A 19,686-nucleotide genomic window follows, 5' to 3' on the forward strand; every position below is an offset into this window, starting at 1 on the left:
ATCAACGAACATTTACATCTAGCTTCGTCGTTAACGGAATTTGTGTGTTTCGGAATAAAGGACCTTCGGAATGACGAATCTTCGGAGTAACGATCGTCGCCCAATTCTTCAAGGGGTATTCCTAACTTGTAAAAATGATAATGTAGTAATAAAATCAGTACCTCTTCATGTCCCGATAATTTATGATACAAGCCTCCCCCATATGAGAGTTATGTACGACCGTTGGATTGCATGGTAAACTCAAATAATCTGCCCGATTGCTCTGTGAAACGTCCCTCATTTTGATGAGTTAATATTGGCAGCCGTGGTATTTTAGTGAAAACTTGATATAGTATAAAGCTGTATCAATGTCTCGATAGATGCCTCAGAATATGAACTTTTCTTTTTTTGTTCAAATTTAATATATCCGTTGTCTTTATCATTTTGGTCTCTCCCCTCCTCTCTCTCTCTCTCTCTCTCTCTCTCTCTCTCTCTCTCTGTGTGTGTACATAGATAGGCCCTACATAGATGCATTCATAGACAAAAGTGTATAATGTAACAAATTTGATGATTTCAAGATCGTTGGAAAAGGCGTAAGACATATTATTTGTTCCGATATATCAGCATTATTATCGATAGTAAAGAACCCAATCACAATGGCTATAGATCAGTCCCAGAATTGTTGTTGTTGTTGTTGTGTTTTTGTTGGTTTTTTTCTGCCCTGTTTATCCCATTACACGCATCTCATGTACAGTGTACACTTGAATTTGCTTTGTAGCTGCTTATGCTTTGCTGTTGTTGTCTTAATGCGGTATAAAGGGTCCACCGCTCGGTCCAATTAGCGTAAAACAAACCAACTGGTCAGGTTTACCCAGTAGGCTTAATAAGCTTTAGAACCGAGAGACAAAATGAGTCGTAATCCTGCATGTATAAGGCTATAACGTCATTCCCCTTCTTTTTAATCTATTATCAGCCATAGGCCGCAAGGTAATTTATTTTCTTTTATCTCTCCTCCCAATAGTAATGTAGGTGAAGTATATTGATCAGTCCAGTCAGCAAAGCTGATAACGACTACTACCTGCTACTGCTGCTGCTGCTGCTGCTACTACTACTACTACTACTACTACTACTACTTCTACCGCTACGACGACTACTATACGACTACTACTACTACTACTACTACTACTACTACTACTACTATACTACTACTACTACTTCTACCACTACTACTACTGCTACTACTACTACTACTACTACTACTAATGCTACTACTACTACTACTACTACTACTACTACTACTACTACTACTACTACATGTACCAACATACCACGAATATCAGATGTGCTTTGTTGCGATAAAACGCCATATGATGCTGATCTAGTCTTTTTTCTCTATTCTATTATTCTCTATTGTCAAAGATATTCCAGACTGTCAAGGTTGACTCATTACGTAATTACAACCACCAAATTTCACGATAAATTTCAATAGAATAACGGAGGCGTGGTATCGCACTCCTCCCCAAGTTTGTTTAGGTGGTATGTATGCCAAGATCGTTTTCCATGTTGGCCCACAAGAATTGCGGGAGGTTTGGAGAATAACCGTTCTGATTGCTATTTTAATCTCCTTCATCTTCCACGTGATGACGCCTTGTTTGATTTCCTTTTTTTTCCCATTTCAACCGTTTCTTTAGTTTAAGCACTTCGGTTATGTCAGATGTAGGTGATAAATTGCACCGTATTGTCTAATGTGATTATCTAGAAGCCTTGGCTTCGTTACCTCGCGGTTTTTAGATGGTAAACCTTTCCTCTTCCAGGGATTAGGGGACAGCCAAGGAGTACAAAGTAAACATCACCGTCTCTTTCTAGGCCTATTCGTATCAGCCAGGTAGGCCTATAGAGAGGATTTTGTGACACCGTGACATCGCGGCGTTTTGCCGTTGCGATGGGGTTTTGGTTCGCTGGGTTTGACGCACAAGGGGTTTAAAGTTGTCTTTGACCAATGGCATTGAAGTTTGAAACTTTTTCTCTTTCCAGCCCCCCCCCCCCCCCCCACAGTCCCATCCCGATCACGTACTGCGCTTGAGCACATAGATAGGAAACTTGCAGAATGTAGAATAATTCAGAATAAATATAATATGAATATAATAAATAATGTAGAATATTTATATTCTTTCATTTATGCACCTTTATCTTTATGAATGTCCGAAAACAAATTTTATGTATGTTTTATACATAACAATAAATTATCTTGAATCTTGAATCTAAAGTATAGATAATGGTGAAGTGCTCCGCGTTGAGGGAAACACAGGCCTGGGATAATTATGCACTAACTTGACACATGAATTACATATATCTAGATTTATCCCTTGATGTAATGATGTATCTATGCAGAGTGAAGGTACGAACACTTACCTGTTTACACACACGTACGAATTGCGCGTAGGTCCATTTCTTTCCATATTCAACACATTCCGAGTTCGAATACAGCATGCTACCTTGGGCATGTATAGGGTAATTTTGACTTGTTTACAGTATAAACTTTAATGTGTATGACAAACTCCTTTATACTGTAGATGATGATACTAGCTATATATAAATCTATAAAGCCGAACGTATATTCTTATGCGCTACAAGAGCTCCTGATTAGATGGAAGAAGAGAAGTCATACATAACTTGAGGCAGAGCTCTTTTCAAAACCACGGTCTTCATGTTTCAGACTATGTAAGAATTGCTTTACTATAAAAAAAACACCGCAAAATACAATGAAAAAGAGGTACTTATAGTTAGCGCTGATAAGGTTTGCTTCCCTTACCCAAACTCTGAAGCGTATAAGTTGGTTGACCCAAAACATGTATACAGTGGGGTACTCAAGTTCCTTCTTAATAATTACTCAAAGCTGTCACAAATTAAATACCAAACCTCAAGTTTAAAACGCGGCCAGTCACGTTGACACAGCGGGCAAACATCTTAACAGCCGCCTTATCAGCGCGAGGTTTGAACTTAGGATTACGAGCTTTTCAATGTCTACCTTTAGTTGTTTTTTTTCCTTTTCTCTTTACATTGCATCTCGAGTTTACCACACTATAATGTCCTGTCATATCTTCGGCTCGTTCAATGTCACTGAGAGGCTGACTTTATTTCATTTTTCTTTTAGTGCCACAATGCGCACTTTACAGGGAAGTGGTTTGATTTTTGTTTGACATTCAAATAAAACAAATTTTATTTGTCGTTTTGTATAAAGACCGGACTTACTGTTACACTACAAAGGGGGCTGGTATGCCCTGATTTTCGAAACTTTGTCAAGTTCTCAGAAATGTGCCCCTTTATGAAATTTGCGCTGGTGGGTTACGTAGACAAAAGTGCTTTTTTTTTCCACCACCACCCCCCCCCCAAAAAAAAAAAATAAGAGGAGAAGAACTTTAAAAATGCTCGATTTCGAAAGCGCTTTACAGCCTTTCAAAAAATATACCTTTATAAGTTTACAACCATATTAAACGCATATTTGCAGGTCAATTTCCGACAAATATCGCTTTACACAGATTACATTTCAGGAAGCAGAATCCATTAGAAATCATTTATCTAAACCAAATAATACGGCAAAGTCAAATCAATAAACGATTCACGTATTCATATCCGTGTTATCGGCTTCGTAATGAGAGGGTAGCATCTCAAGCAAAAATGTGTGCAGTTAACGCTTAAACATTGGTGTCCGATACATTCCGAGATAACACGAGTCTTTGAACCTGCGGAATACGGCAGCCAGCTTATATTATCCCTTTCTTTTTCTCAGAAACACATTTCGTGACCAAACAAGATTGGCCATTTACTAAGATGTCTCTGATAAGATGATGTTTAAATGTTGACAACAGGATATTGGGCAAATGAATACTACATTAATTCATGTGCCGAATGCAATATCACAGAAAGGTTTTTTGATATACATACATACTATTTATTTTAAAACGTACCTTTATCACATTCGTGACTGAAATATGCATTTATACTCGACCACTGTATATACACTCTTAGAAAAAAAGGTTCTTTTGAGCACCATTAAATGGTTCTCAGCACTGTCACAATAGCGACACCCTTTTAGGTGCTCGTGAGAACCTTTTTTAAATGGTGCTTGTCGGCACCTTTTGCAAAAGGTGCCCATTAGAACCTTTTTCCCGATGAAATGGTGCTCGTGAGTATTTAAAAGGTGCCCATGGGCACCTTTTTGACTAAAGATGGGCACCTTTTTGACTCTTTTCAAAAGGTGCTCATGGGAATCATTTCATTGGAAAAGGTTCTAATGGGCACCAATGTTAAAAGGTGCTGACAGGCACCATTTAAAAAAGGTTCTCACAGGCTCCAAAAAAGGTGTCGCTATTGTGACAGTGCTGAGAACCATTTAATGGTGCTCAAAAGAACCTTTTTCTTTTTTCTTAGAATGTAGTATGTGAGTTGATGTCTGTGTATTTTTGGTGTGTTTCACATGCAGTGCTGGTAAGGTGCTTCACTGGCACCATTCTTAAAGGTACATTACCTATCTGCGTTGAAAATGTGCATCACAAACTCATTTGAAATGAAATGAATTCATCTGAATTTCATCTCATCAGTCAAACATACGTTCAAAACATGTATATTAGCAATACATTAGCATGTCATACATTATCATTGACACTGGAAAAAAAAAGAGAGCAAAGATAACACACCCATGCACACACAGTTTCACAAGCATGAATACATGTACATGACATTCACCAATATTTTTTCATAAAACATTACTCAATAACTGAAAACCATAGAAATATGCTTTCACAAATTTGCAGAAATGTATTTATTCACCTTCACTTTTACAATCTAAAGGTGAGGTTTGTATTTGTCATGTTATAATCTGTCAAATATTCTTAACAAAATATTTTCATTTGTTCACTTATTTTTTTTCCACAATATTTGTCATTTGTGTACCGAGCAGTTCTTGAAACACCATCACACATCTCTGTACAGATGATATGAAATTAACAAGAGGTGCATCAGGCTTTTGAAATACATAACAAAATTTCTAATTCTCTGTGAAATAATTCCTGCATGGATGAGATACAGTAATTGTGTCAGTCTTAAGACAGGCAGAAGTCAATATTACTTAAGTAGTATGAGGCACTTTTTCCACATATTTGCTAGTTTGTTCGGTGTTGTTATTGTTTTTTTTTTCTTTTAAAGCATGTTTGTCCTAAAAGCAACTATAAAAGGGCAGGAATACAATTCCATTAAACAGGACCTTCGGTATTGTCACAGAAAACATACATTATATTGCTGGTATGATACTTGGGATATAAGCTTTACACTTCTTCACTTTACTTCACTTCACATTCATAACGTCGAGTACTTGAATTAACTTATCTTTGTTTGTATACGAGTGACCTTTTTTGTTGTTGTTGTTCTGCAATTTGAAAGCACCATGGACACATCTATACAACTGCAAATACAAGAAGAGTATCAATTCAGGTTAATCATGACTTCTGACAATTTACAGCATGTCCTACGAAAACACACACATACACACACACACACACACACACACAAAGAAAAGAACACATTGTTTTATAATGTGAAGGATGATAAGAATCCCAAGGTGAAAAGAGCTAGGATACCACACCCACACAGTTTTATAAGCATAAATGAACAAAATTCCTCAACCATGATCTAAAATATATATAACATTGGGAATCAATAAAAATTTACACTTTTTTTTAAAAGCAGAGCAACAAATTCATTAGAGTAAACTATATACATTGTACAATGCAGGCCTAAAGCTGAGGTTTGAATTTGCTGTCCTATAACCTGCCTATGACAATAATATGTTGTTAGCATTTGTCATTTTGTTCACCAAATTTGCCAACAGTCTTTTAAACACCACCACCACGTACGTACATTTTGTATTTCTGCAAAAGCAATATAAACTGGTGACAAGAGGTGCATCAGTGCTTTGAAATAAATGACATAATATTCAATTCTCTACAATGCGTAATTCCTGCGCGGGTATGAATGCAATAAGTTTTACCAGTCTAGGTGCAAACTTTAAAAGTGTGCAGAAATCGACCACACAATGACTGGAGAAGTATTACGAGCATTTTCCGTTTGTGCTTTTAAAGTTTAGAACTATGAATGACTCCACTTCTCAGATTGGCATCTGGTCTGATCTCATTTACGTCTACCCCCCCCCCCCCCCCCCAATAGAGTTGATTCAAAGTTGTTAAATGCAAATTATAGTGAAACATTATCACTGGTACATTGTAAGTTGCAAATATTGTATTGGGATCATAACAAAACATATGTGACCTTCCATCACACAAACCTACAAAAAGTCGTCTGACATTAATATTTGGTTGACGGCAAATTCTGAAAGAGCAGCCATAAAATATACTATAAGTCAATGCAAACGGACTTAACTACCCTATCTACATATTTCTCAAAGGTTTTCTCTGGCAGCATCAGTGTTTTCTCTTTGACTCAGCTCATTCTTGGCTAGCGTAGGTTTCTGGTCGATGCTGTCAATGGGCTATCGGGCAAAAATTGTCATTGTGATCGATGTATTCTTTTGGTCACCCAGCTCATTCTTGACTAGCCCAGGGTTCTGTTTGATGCTCTCAACGGGCTATTACGGGCTGTCATTCTGATCGATGTATCGTCTTAGCCACACAGCTCATTCTCGACTAGCCCAGGGTTCTGGCTGATGCTGTAAATGGGCTATCCCGGGCTCTTATTCTGATCGATGAATTCTTGTGGCCGCCCAGCTCATTCTTGGCTAGTGTTAAGCCTACGGTTCTGGCCGATGTTGTCAACGGTCTGTCACGGGCTGTCTCTCTGATCAATGTAGAGTCTACCTTTTTCCCTAACCGCACCAGCGACCCAAACACATACGTTCTGCTTCATCGTCCCGGCCGGAGTAACTCGTTCCCTGGTTTCTGTGCATGTTGGTGTGTCCACTTCCCTGACATATGAATTGAAAGATACAAACGACCTACACCACGTTAATAAAACAAAGTCATTGCTATAATTCGATAAACAGAAAACGGCATAACATGACGTGACTCCTTACTTAGAACAAGCCTGACAACATACTGAAGAGATTTTGACCTAACACAACAGTTAGGCCTACTGGGCTGTAGACAGACCTCTATTGGCTCTAACGTTACCACTGACAGTTAAACAAATTTCCTTATTGCATGTACCGGTATGGACCTTACCCCGGGGCGCTCCTTGTACGCAGTTATCTTTGCGTTCGGGCTGTGTTTCGGAGTTTAATAGTAGACTCTATTTTTGATAGGCATAATCGTTACATGCAGGCCTATCTATAGCTAAGTAACTTAGCCCGGCCCAGTCGCTGTAAAAACGTGACAGCCATGCTCCGGCCCCTAATACGGCGTCTGTTCGGGCTAGCCCATGGCCATATGGGCCATTGCTATGCCAAATTTCTAATTGTAAAGTGTTAGGCCTAACATGTTATTGTTAAGATCTGGATCTACTGTACCTGGTTAAACATTACACAAGATAGCAGCTTCGATCAAATTAGATCTAACATTAGGATCTAGCTAACCGTTAAAAGGTTAATCACTGACTGAAAACGAAAACTGGGTGATGAATCTAACTTGATTTTGTACCACGCCCACGGTACCAACGAATGTCATCTAAAAATGAATAAAACCACATTAAAACTAAAAATCTTACCTAGTCTCCTAAATTGTGATGACTGCCATGGCGAAAATGGAAATGACAGTGACACGTTTCCAGTCCACTTTGACAAAATTAATGTCTAACGTTACCAAAGAGATATAATCTTTTTGAACGTTACCGGGTGCCGTTCGTTATGGGTGTGATACTGGTGATGCATAGACCTACAGTACACAGTGTACGTGTAAGTGTCTACACTAGCCGTCTGCTGCTGCAATGGGTGATTTCAAGTTCGGTGCTAGTGCTAGTGCTAGTGCTAGCCCCCGAATAACAGCGTTAAATCGAGCTCCAACACCGACGGTCAGATTAACGAGGCGATACCGATCAAAATTATCGATCACCAGCACTAGGTGTTGGAATCACAGCTATAGCACCGCGAGCTCCGCGGTAATTGCGCGACGAAAAAAAGTGATTGCGCGTGATTACAGTAAAATATTAAAAGATGTAGACAAAATTGCTTAGTTTTAGGGACATAGTGGGGAAGAAATATTAAAATGCCACAAATTTCATCCACTCCCCAAAATACAACTATCTTAATTTTGCTCCCAGGCTCAGATTTATGAAGCCATGTCGAGAGTGTTCGTGTACGTTACGTGGGCGACCACTGCATTAGCATAGACTTTGCACGTAAAACGTGCATCTATTATGGACGTGAATATGAGTCTCGCACGGCAACGCTAACACCAGCACCGAACTTGAAATGACGAAAATGTTAATCCCTAGGGGCTAGTGTTAGTCAATGGTGAAAAAGCACGTAAATCGCTAACACAAACGGCGGAGCTCGGTTCAGCAGACGACATTCAACACCGAGCCCAGCACCAGCAACCGGAAATACGTCATAATTTTGAGGTCAACTCCCAACACCGACGTGATTTCAAGTTCGGTTTTATCACCGGTGCTAGTGCTGAGATAGCACTAGCACTAGCACTAGCACCGAACTTGAAATCACACAGTGTATGGTAGATATTGCATTGGCACTCTCCTGCCGCTAACGCTGCATGTGGTGGTGGTAGGTACGTTTGCATAGGCGCAGGCGCTAGGCAGCCAGCACAGGGCTACATAGCCGCGGCGCGTGCCGCGGCGGTTACATAGTCCTACAGTGCAGTACTAGTATGTGTACGTTTACGCGTACGCATATCTGATCGAGCGCTAAAATTGGATGGTGGCAGCTGTCAGTTGGCACGCAGCCAAGAGAAGTAATTAGTCTACGATAAAAACAATATGTACTTTTTATTATCACAGCAGTAGAAACACATACAATATTTTTGTACCAATACCACAGTTTGGGTGATTCTTACATCTGGCATTTGAATATACAGCAAGGGGAAAAATGAAAGTGGACCTAAAGATATTGTTTTGACCTGCAAGAGTACCACAAATAACACTGGGGGACTGGGTCGCATACTAGCAAATGGTGACGAACGGAACCATTTCGATTGGGAACCATTTATAGGTGCTCATCGGAACCATTTTGCGAGAACCATCTGATGAGAACCATTTTGGAGCCGACGAGAACCATTTGAGAACCTTTTTTTCTTAGAGTGTAGGCGATATCTTTTGATTAATTTATCAATTTATTTATTCATCTATCTTACATCTATTTCCTTATTTGTTTACCTATTAACATGTTTTCTTTATCATCATGCAGGGTAGACAGCCTAAGAAAATACGTCTGTATAGTCAGTTGTCATCATCATCGTCGACTACACCATTCTGGGAAATATATAATCATTGTGTTTACAATTTTGCGTTCATTCGTTTGAGTGCTTATTTGACTCTCGGAGCAATTTTTAAAAATAATAATCATAATCAAATTAATGGGTTTTACAACACAATCCATTTCCCCTGGTTTCTTGTGTTCTACGTAATTCAAGGTTTATAAAGACTTTATATAATATATAAAGTCTTTATAAACCTTGAATTACGTAGAACAAAAAGAAAAAAAAAGAAAAAGAAAAGAAAAAAAGTGTATATTATACACTTTTTTTCCGTTCTGTTTTTTTTTTTGTCTCTTCTCTCGCAGCAATGGCATTATCAGATTTTTTTTTTTCTCCACCTATAGATTTAGACACTAAGGCTTCTGTCTTGAGAAATTGAAATCTGTTTGACCGAAGTCTTAGTTGAACATTAACTTCCATAGGATGCGGAGAAAGATATCAGTATAGAATCTCATTTGATAATACTTAAACAGAGGAAGACCGCAATTTATCTCCGGACCTCTGAGGTGATGGATATAAATTTAGGCGGAGTATCTTAGTCTTCTACTGCTTTCTAGTATAGTTTAGAGTTTAGATAATAGGTAAGCCTAGCTTACTCTATTTCGTTAACTTTGTGTGTGTGTGTGTGTGTGTGTGTGTGTGTGTGTGTGTGCGTGTGTGTATGTGTGTGTGTGTTTGTTGGTTGATGAGTATGTGTAGGGTGTGTGTGTGTGTGTGTGTGTGTGTGTGTGTGAGTGTTTTCATTTGCGATTAATTGTCTGTTACCACTGTCTGCCGCATTCAAACATGTTTAAGAGCCGGCGATTATCGCGACAGTACCTGGGGGTAAATCGATGAAGAACGGTACGAGGCCGCAAGGAGGAGACTGCAAAATTCAAGCTTGGCTTTTTAGCACGTCTCCTCCATTTCCTGCATCTTTAATTTTTCTTCAATATCATCTGAAAGTGATGCGAAGTATTGTTGATTTCACAGTATTTTCTACATATTATTACTACATTGTATTGATATTGCGTTACTGTGTGAAAGTAAACATTTTTTTTTAATTGTTTGAAATGAAATGCAATGAAATGAAATAAATTTCTAATGAAATGAAATTAATTTTTAATGAAATGAAATTAATTTTTAATGAAATGAAATGAGACGGTGGGGTTTGATAGAAATCCCAGTGGTGGATGATGAGCGGAGCAGTGATCTGTGCCGTCGAAAAATGCACCACAAAAACAACAACAAAAAACACTAGAAATAAAACAACCAAGCGATACGGAATTAAAGATTCCTGTGGAATCACTTTAAGTTCAAATGAGACAATGTTAGAATCTCTTTAGTAGTTTCCTCCGTTACGATCATTACCCTGAAAAATCGACCTACAAAATAGTTCGATTTCAGAGAATAAGGTCGAGTTCAACAATATCTTATCTGCCTCCCTCCCTTTCTTCCTTAATATAGGAACGGAGGAATTATCTCCCTGTCCATATTTTTTTTTTTTTGAATGAGTCTTTCCTGTAAACACGAACTTTTCACCCCCAATTTCTCGATTGTTTGCGGCGTTATGTGATTACACAAGCTGACACAGAGACAAATATGGTGACGGATTGCAAGCAAACTGGACCGAAATCCTATCCCATGCTTTTGACCAGCTGACCTTCAACAGAGGGTATAGCTTCAATTAAAAAAAAAAGGGGGAAAAAATCTTGTCGTGGTTGACAATATAATGTCCAAAGATAGAAATTAACCAGGTCAACTTGGACAGGTATTGGATGACTTGAGAATAATCTAATCTGAATTGGTCTTCTAATCACCCCCCAAAAAGAATATAGGAGCACTCAATTTTGATCCAGGAAAACTTGACCAAGGTACAATATCACGCCTTGACGACATGGATCGTGGGAAGAAATTCAAATCCGTTCCATTTCTTCTTCGTTTTTTTGTAGTTCTCGAACATGGTGAAAAATATGTTTGAATCACCGCAGTAATCATTATCAAGAGTGGTTATAGGATCTACACCAACGAGACAGTGCTGAAATGTTTACATGCAGACATTCAAGTCTTTAAAAATGCAGAATAATGTATGTATTCTTTTTCATTGTATATTTTATCTTTTATAGTCCACAAATAAAAACTCCTGAAAGACGTGTATTTTCGGAAACAATGAAGAATATTTAATGTATGAAATTAACTTTGCAGGGTCTATCTATGAACCCAGTTTGTTCACATTATGATATTCATTTTACCTATTCAATAATTTTACCTCATATTTACCATTGCATGCGCATTATATTTTGTACTCTGATGTACGTGTATTGTATACAACGTCATTATGTTTTACTGATGTGTAATTAAAGGTCTTGATGAAAAGCAGCTGCAAGCTTAGATCAAGTGTTTTAACTTCCGTGTATAAATAGATATATTATTGTATTTGCGGATCAATATCATGAAATGAAATTAGACAAGACTATCTGCGATCATTTGGGAGTCTCATACTTCTTCGAAACTTCCATCATTCATGTGTTGGAATAAAATAGAAATAAAGATCTGTTCTGTTCTGTATCTTAAAGGGATGGTGTAGTACTGGTTGAGATGAGGATTTAGCTTTTAACTTTTTGTGACATACTACTTAGAAACCACTTTATGAAATGTTAAAGAGCATACCATTCAAACAGGAATTCATAGTTTATTTGAGGAAAATCGGTTTTGAAATGGCTGAGATATCCAAAAAATAAAGTAAAACCAAACGATCCTGATAAAAAGTGGGTCCCACTTTTGAAGTATCAATTAGTTTGGATATCTCAGCCATTTCAAAATCAATTTTCATCAAATAAATTTTGAATTCTTCTTGGAATCATTATTATGCTCTTTCATGTTTGATAAGAGGTTTCTTACTATCTCACAAAAAAAAAACCCGTTAGAAACCTGAAGTCCCATCTCCACCAAAACCATACCATCCCTTTGAGATATCATCCTGTCCAAGCATGTCAAGTACGCTATGTCACATAAATTGTGACAACGCCATCTGATTGGAAGGCATTGTTTACCATTTGCCGATGAAACAAAAATCCAGCTTTAGTGCTTCTAAATGGTTCTAAAATGTGAATTAGGGATAGAAACAACCAGTGTAAAAAAGTTAATCAGTAAAAATGAATATACAAAATGTGAACTGTAGTTTAAAAAAAATGGTTTCCAGACTAAACCATCTTTACAGTTATGGTTTGGTGAGAAAAATAGTGATATCTCCTTATATTTTAGGCTTTATTGCATTTTTTTTCTTTAATGGTAGGATGTCTTGTGATACATCACTGACCTACACATATGCATCAAATGTGATAACTCGAACATCTTTTTTTTTTAAATCACTATGTCCTATGGTAAACATTACCTTTAAAATGCTAATTGTGACGTCATGTCATTTGACGCTCGTACACTCACACGGATCATAACATTAAGCATACTGTACATAAACTATACTATGCATATAGTTTGATTTGACAGCTCCCAGCTATTAGAGCACCAAGCTGTCTCATTTGATTCGCTGGTCTCACTTGCTCCTATTTCAAAACAAAACAGAAATGGAACAATTGCAAGGGAGCGAGAACCAGGAACTAAAAATAAAAATGAATCTTACACTTTGAAGGCTTAGAAAGACAATATTGATCATAATAGAGAGCGGAAGGTTTCGGTGCATGACAAGGTGACCTAGAGTGCTTATGCTAATTATACTTGGAATTCAGCCAATATTATGATCTCGGACTGTTGTTTGATGACCGTTGACGTGTCATCCATTTAATTGTGTGTGTGTATGTGTGTGTAAATTGATCCTGGCATCTCTGTTTGAGTTCCCACACGGGAGGTTGGTCTGCTGGACTGGTGTCGCGATGCGGAAGCTGGAGTGGTGGCGGGTGGTAGACAGTTTGAGGATCGGCTGAAGTCAAACGGGGTGGCAACGGAGGGGGGCGTTTCCCCCCAAACCATCTCAGTGAGCGACTATACCCAGTAATGCTGTTAACAGAAACAGTTGGTAACACCAACGTGCATCAGCAGGCACACACGCACATAACGCACACACATAATAATTCATACACACATGATTATGATTAATTATCTCCACCATCGCACATCCGTTCATCAATTGCATTAATGGCGTTAATAAAGATAATACAGATGCAAACATTTACAAAATCGCTCGTATGCACGCCCTAACGCGACGCACTGAATTACATACGTAAAAGAGTAATGTTCAGACGTTTAGAAGATAAAGAAAAGGGATATAGTCTTCTACAAATGACAGTTTCTAGTTTGTAAGTCTAATCGTCCCCAAGAGTAACTTACTGAAGAGTTAATCATTATGACATCACTACGAGTATACCCTTCATATAAGAATTACAGAAATAACAACTGACGTGGTCACTGGAAACCATTGACTAAACGAGGTAGAGGTGATTAGGGTGTAGTAGGCCGCGAGGCATCAAAAGAAAGCGAAGTAAACGGAGATCGGGTGGGGAGACAACATTCAAACTGGGTGTATTCCTCGCGTTTGGTTTCACTTCCGGGAACATCAGTCATACCACTGTCAGGCGATGCTTTCAATAGGCTTGAAGAAAGAATAAAAACAAATCACCACAGCGAAAACATGGAAAACAAGGCCGTCAATCATGTTAGTGTCCGAAGTTTGACACTATTTCAAGTCTGCCGAATTATTTCACTCTACCCCCAGGTTACAAGAAACACTAATGTGCGAAGAAACACCCGAACTATATAGTTTCTGTTCGCGTTTTCGTTTTTTTTTTTTTCCATTACTATGGCCAAAAACTTACAGTGGTGAATTATTGCAGACATATTCAGGGCAGGTTATGGTATTGCAAACATGAGTACATTATTGCACAATCATGACATTTGTCACTTGATAGGATTCAGGCATCCACCTTTCTAAATGGATTTCAGCGCGATGCCTTCCCGTTCGTCGAGCAGTAATCTGACTGAAATATGGCGGGAAAACCTAACATCAATCACAAAAATTTGCAGGATTTCATCGTCAAGGAGGGTGGGTTTTTTTTGTTTTGTTTGGGATTATTTCAGTAATAAGGAGTAATATCCAATTCATTATAATTATCATCATTTCTTTTTTGTATTTGCACTGGTAACACAATGTAATAAAACAGAGAGACAAATTAAAAAAAAAAAACAATGTTGTCTTTCCATTGATACCTTTGAAAGTGCGATTATCGATTACAGGCAGGTCAGCCGTAAGAGCGGTGGAATTAGATTGTTCTGATTCAATGGACGACTGAAATAGGAAAATCTGCATGATGATAAGAATTTTCATTTCAGAATTGTACAGAGGCGTTCCTGTGCATAACGGCATTTCCGGTTCTATACTGAAATTCTTGCTTTGTATTTCGACAGTGTCTAAAGGTCTGACAATTACAGAAAAATAAGTGAGCGGGTAAAATGTCTTTGACGGATAGTCACTTGGAGTAAAACATCGTAATACATTATTGGATCAATATTTTGTGTGGTATAAATGCACGAACAATGCATAAACGGTTCATCAGTCTCATGCATTTTACACCACGTGTGTATTCACACATTTGCCCCTCCCCCATTCCAACCCATTCCCCTCTTCCCGCGATTCATAATAGTCACGTCCAGTAAACCGACCTAGACTATTTACACACGTTTATTTGGGTGCTTCCACTCGGCACTACGAACGTTGTGGACTTTGTCAGTAAACAGTACTCAACTCGTTAAAGAAATAAGAAAAAAAAAACCCTCAAAGAAGGATAAGATCTATCCCAGCCTGGAGATATTTCGTCTCTCCGCTAATCTCTCATTCATTTTAATCTAAAACCTCGCCATTCAGTTATTGTCTGACATGTCACATACCAAGAATTACAATCTGGTCGCGTAATAACTGCAATAAATTCAAAATGTTAAAATCTAGTCAACTCTGCACGCATGTGTAGCTCAGTCTTTATGGGACTTAGCCATTTTCCGAAAGCCACTCTTTAATCATTTATTCTTCCGTCTTAGTATCTCTGTTTTCTTTGCGCCCGACACATATTTTCCAATGAAGGCACAATTTGTTATAAATGTTCTTGTTGTTTTTCTGCTTAAGATAAGGCTACAAGGACACATTAGTGATAGCTAGACATAACCTTGAAGAAAGACGACCAAACAAACATACAAACAAAAGTGATGCGTCGGGAACGTTAAGTTATCGAGTCGAATTGTCAATCTTGGAAGTGAAAGAAGGAGAGCGATAAACGACTATTTCATTATGACAAATACGGGAACATTATTCTTACCTCTTTTCTGGATGAGATGTTTTTACCATCATTACGGTAACATCTGTAACCATGGTAACTGGTTTCCCTTTCTTCGGCTAATCTTGCGTGTGTTTTTTCCTTTTTCCATTATTTTACCCGTCTCCTCATCATTCATCTTATCAACTATTTTAATTACTATTTTCCATTTTCGTTCTTCTCGCTCTAATATCATACTTCATCATTGTCCTCTAACTTGCCCGTCATCTTATTCTTTGTCATGCTCCAATCTCCTATTCTTTCTTCGTCTTCTAACTCTTATTATCATTCCCCTCCGTCTTCTTCTTGTTAGCAATCTTTCCTCCTATTGTATGTATTCTACCGTGGTTTGTTTTGTTTTGTTTTGCTTTGTTTTTTTCTTTTTCATTCCGTCTTTTCCGTCACTTCCTCGAGATAAGAATTACATAGAGGACATTTACCAGTCAAATGACATGAATAGCGCCCTCTTGATATTTACGCCAGCCTTGGACAAAATATACGGACTGGCAGCAAACTTACTGTACATACAGCGGCTCCGCAGCCAGACCGTTCTCGTGGGGTTTTATCAGTTAAAGGCTTGGATCACTCTTATCGAACTGATACGGGTATCCATTAACAACGTGTTTGCCCCGCGCTGAGGGCATGTTGACAAACACGACCCACTGAATTAACTGCGATTATTCAAGAGCGCATCATGCAATAAAGTAGTTCGGAGGATTGTGAAATAACGAATTTTACACACGATACACCACTGGACCAAGCGCACAACTGTCTCGTGATAATACACGCTGCACCAACGGGGTAAATAATCGAACACAAATAGACGATAACATGCGTGTTTGATATGCGAATATAAAGGTCCGAATACATCATATACTATGTGTGTGTATGGGACGTGACTATTGTGAGCTATGTAAATCGGCGTTATTGGATTTTATCTATTTGACATGATCTGAAGTGAGGTGCGCATAATTCTATCCTTGTACAGTGGTGTTAAAGCTACGAGGAAGAGAATGGGTTGCGATAATGCGACAATACTGTGTCTCTCTGTGTCTCTCTCTACACAAAAATTTTCCTCTCTCTTTTCACATATATAATAACGTATATAATACATTCATACTTACATAAATTTCATCCAAACGGACACAATCAATAAATCAGTCATAATCTCACGAATTTTGAGTTATAAGTATTGACATAATATACGACAGTGAGCATACATCATTTTATCAACGTTTTAACTTAAAAACAAACATATTACCAGGCTGTTATCAAAGAACTAAGGTTTCAAGGTCACTTTGTGTAGATGTGTCGCTATAATACTGATGCTGGTCTTTTGTTTTGATTTCTCTCTCTCTCTCTCTCTCTCTCTCTCTCTCTCTGTCTTCTCATGCACCTCTTTGAGGCTGTATATATATATATATATACATGTAATATGTATATAATACATATATAGGCATATATATGAAGAGCTTGCTTCCAAAAGGTGCTAAATCCATCGTTTTTTCAATGGATTTAGCGCCTGTTGGCAGCAAGCTTTTCATATATTTATAAAAGGGATATATACATATATATATATATAATATATTATATATGCTTCTCTCTGTTCTAACTACCATAGTTGCATCTCTACCTAGAACTGTTGGTTTCATGTACGTATTCATGCAGATACTTGATCTACCCGCCAAAACTATCTGCTTTTAAATCTATTCATCATTAGTTGTTCATTTGTGAATCATCATTCTTATCACCAAATGCTATTACCATCCCACAGTATCACATGGTGTCCTTTTTATCCATGATACGCAGCGAATACGAAAAAAAAAAAAACCTGCTAGTATGAAAATGACGTAAAAACTATAACTGCATGGTAGCTCGATCATATTGATGGAATTTGCTTAAGAACAAGAGAGTGCAGTATTGACATTCTGTCTGGCAGCCACTGACAAGTTACTCAATAACGAACTTGACCTTTAACCCTCATAATATCATCCATAGCGAAATGATTTCGTCAGACTTCCGTAAAGTATGTAGTCTGTGTTATCTCTTATACGTCTTGTTGTGTGACTTTGAAGGTTCTGGCTATCTGTGAGCAATATGTTTCCCTCCAATGACGTCCTCCAGAAAGATACAAGGGGGGCGTTTCATCAACGAGTTCGTCGGAGTTTTCACCGACGAATTTGCTATCAGCCAATCAGACCAAGAATTTCATTAGCTTTTAACAGTTGTCAGTGTAAATCCTTGCGTCTGATTGGCTGATAGCAAATTCGTCGGTGAAAACCCCCGACGAACTCGTTGATGAAAGGCCCCCCTGAAGAAGTTCATTCCTAGATGGAGTCATTGTGGACACCATAAGCTGACGCGTGCAGATCACGTGACTCCGTGCATGCTCTCTGTGGAGAGGGTTTCGAGGGTTTTCAAAAATGTCATGCTCCAAAAATGTGACGTGCTTATATGCCCCGTTTGCACTGTCACTGATCGTATCACGCACCATGCCGGATCTTAATCCGGGGAGTTCAGGCGTGCGGTTCCCCAATTTCCCCTCAACGCCGGTGTGGGTGCGTTCCAAACCGGTCGTGAAGTTACGGGCAGATGTGAGGTAGCCACTTGCGGATCAAACCGGAGAGTTTGGCGCATGTTCTGGAGCTAACACGGATTTGAAGAAAGAACAGGGAGGTCGCGGGGGCCTTTTACTGTCCTTACACGGAGGTGTACGTTGTCTGTTAGGATATCCCCAGAATTTTCATGGGTGGCTTATTTTACGGCAGATTACGGGATCTATGCCAAACCGAAAACACCGTGATCCCGTTCCTCAGAAAGGCCCAGGGCTAGTGTCTTCTTTTGCTTCCTAGGCCTATACATGACTGATTTTAAGACTATACTGCAAAACATGAGATTTTCGCGGCATGGGATTTTCGCGAATTGGAACCAACGGCCTTTTTCGCGGTATGAAATTTTCGCAGAGTGCCTCTGGCTTTCAATGCATACAGTATAGACAAGAAGTTTTGCGTGCGTTTTAATTTCGCAAATCTTGGCTCTAGAGAAATTCGCGAAATTAAACTGCACGCAAACAGTCCTTGTTTTGCAGTATCTTTAATACGTAGAGTGTAGGCTTCGATGGCCGATGCGTTAACAATATTACGGAAGGTACACGGTGCTTTCAAGGAAGAGCACGGATTGTTAATAACAATAATTATAATAAGGTCTTATTTATCCAGGGCACAGTCTTAGTGTTGTCACTGCTCTGCCAGAGGGCCCTGCCATTACATGTATTACTACTCCAGCGTTGCCAGGTACCCATTTATACACCTGGGTCGAGGGGACATAGTGGGTAAAGACATCTTGTCCAAGGACGTAAGCACTGAGCGGGAATCGAACCCGGGTCCTCCAATCGGGAGTCGAGAGTCTTATCCACTATGCCATAGCGCCTGTGAACTCCGGGATGAAAAAACAAAACAAAACAAAAACAAAACAAGTAAGCTTGATTTTTCCAGGACAAGCCGATATGCGCCGCAGATCACGCCGGATACTTCCCGGTGTTTACACGGTATAATGAGGGAGATAACACGGAAGACCCCGGAGCAGCCACGAGCCGGGATGACCCGAGAAGTGGGAACCGTTAAAGTGCATGAAACGGGCTTTATAGGAACACGCATATAATTTAGATAAGGGATAAATTATTCTCACATTTTATCACTTTGTCGGTGTGGGCACAGAATATCAACTTTAAAGGGCTTTCCGACAAAACTCACGGTGCGTTCCGTGGATTTAATGTCCGATATACTCATTGATCGTACCATGGTAGCTCCATGGTTGTTGTACCCATCATCATGAAAATATACACGAAACGACTGGCTCAAGAAGACTGCAACTGGCCACCAACCCGTGCTTGCCATTGCTTTTCAATTCGTTCAATTTAATTCAATACAAGCTATTTCAATACAATTATTGTGCATGTAAGAGTATCATAGACTAAA

The sequence above is a fragment of the Diadema antillarum genome, unplaced genomic scaffold (genome assembly GCF_040938485.1).
Source record: "Diadema antillarum isolate AM-2024a unplaced genomic scaffold, OU_Dant_1.0 seq00000239_RagTag, whole genome shotgun sequence".
Taxonomy (NCBI): Eukaryota; Metazoa; Echinodermata; class Echinoidea; order Diadematoida; family Diadematidae; genus Diadema; species Diadema antillarum.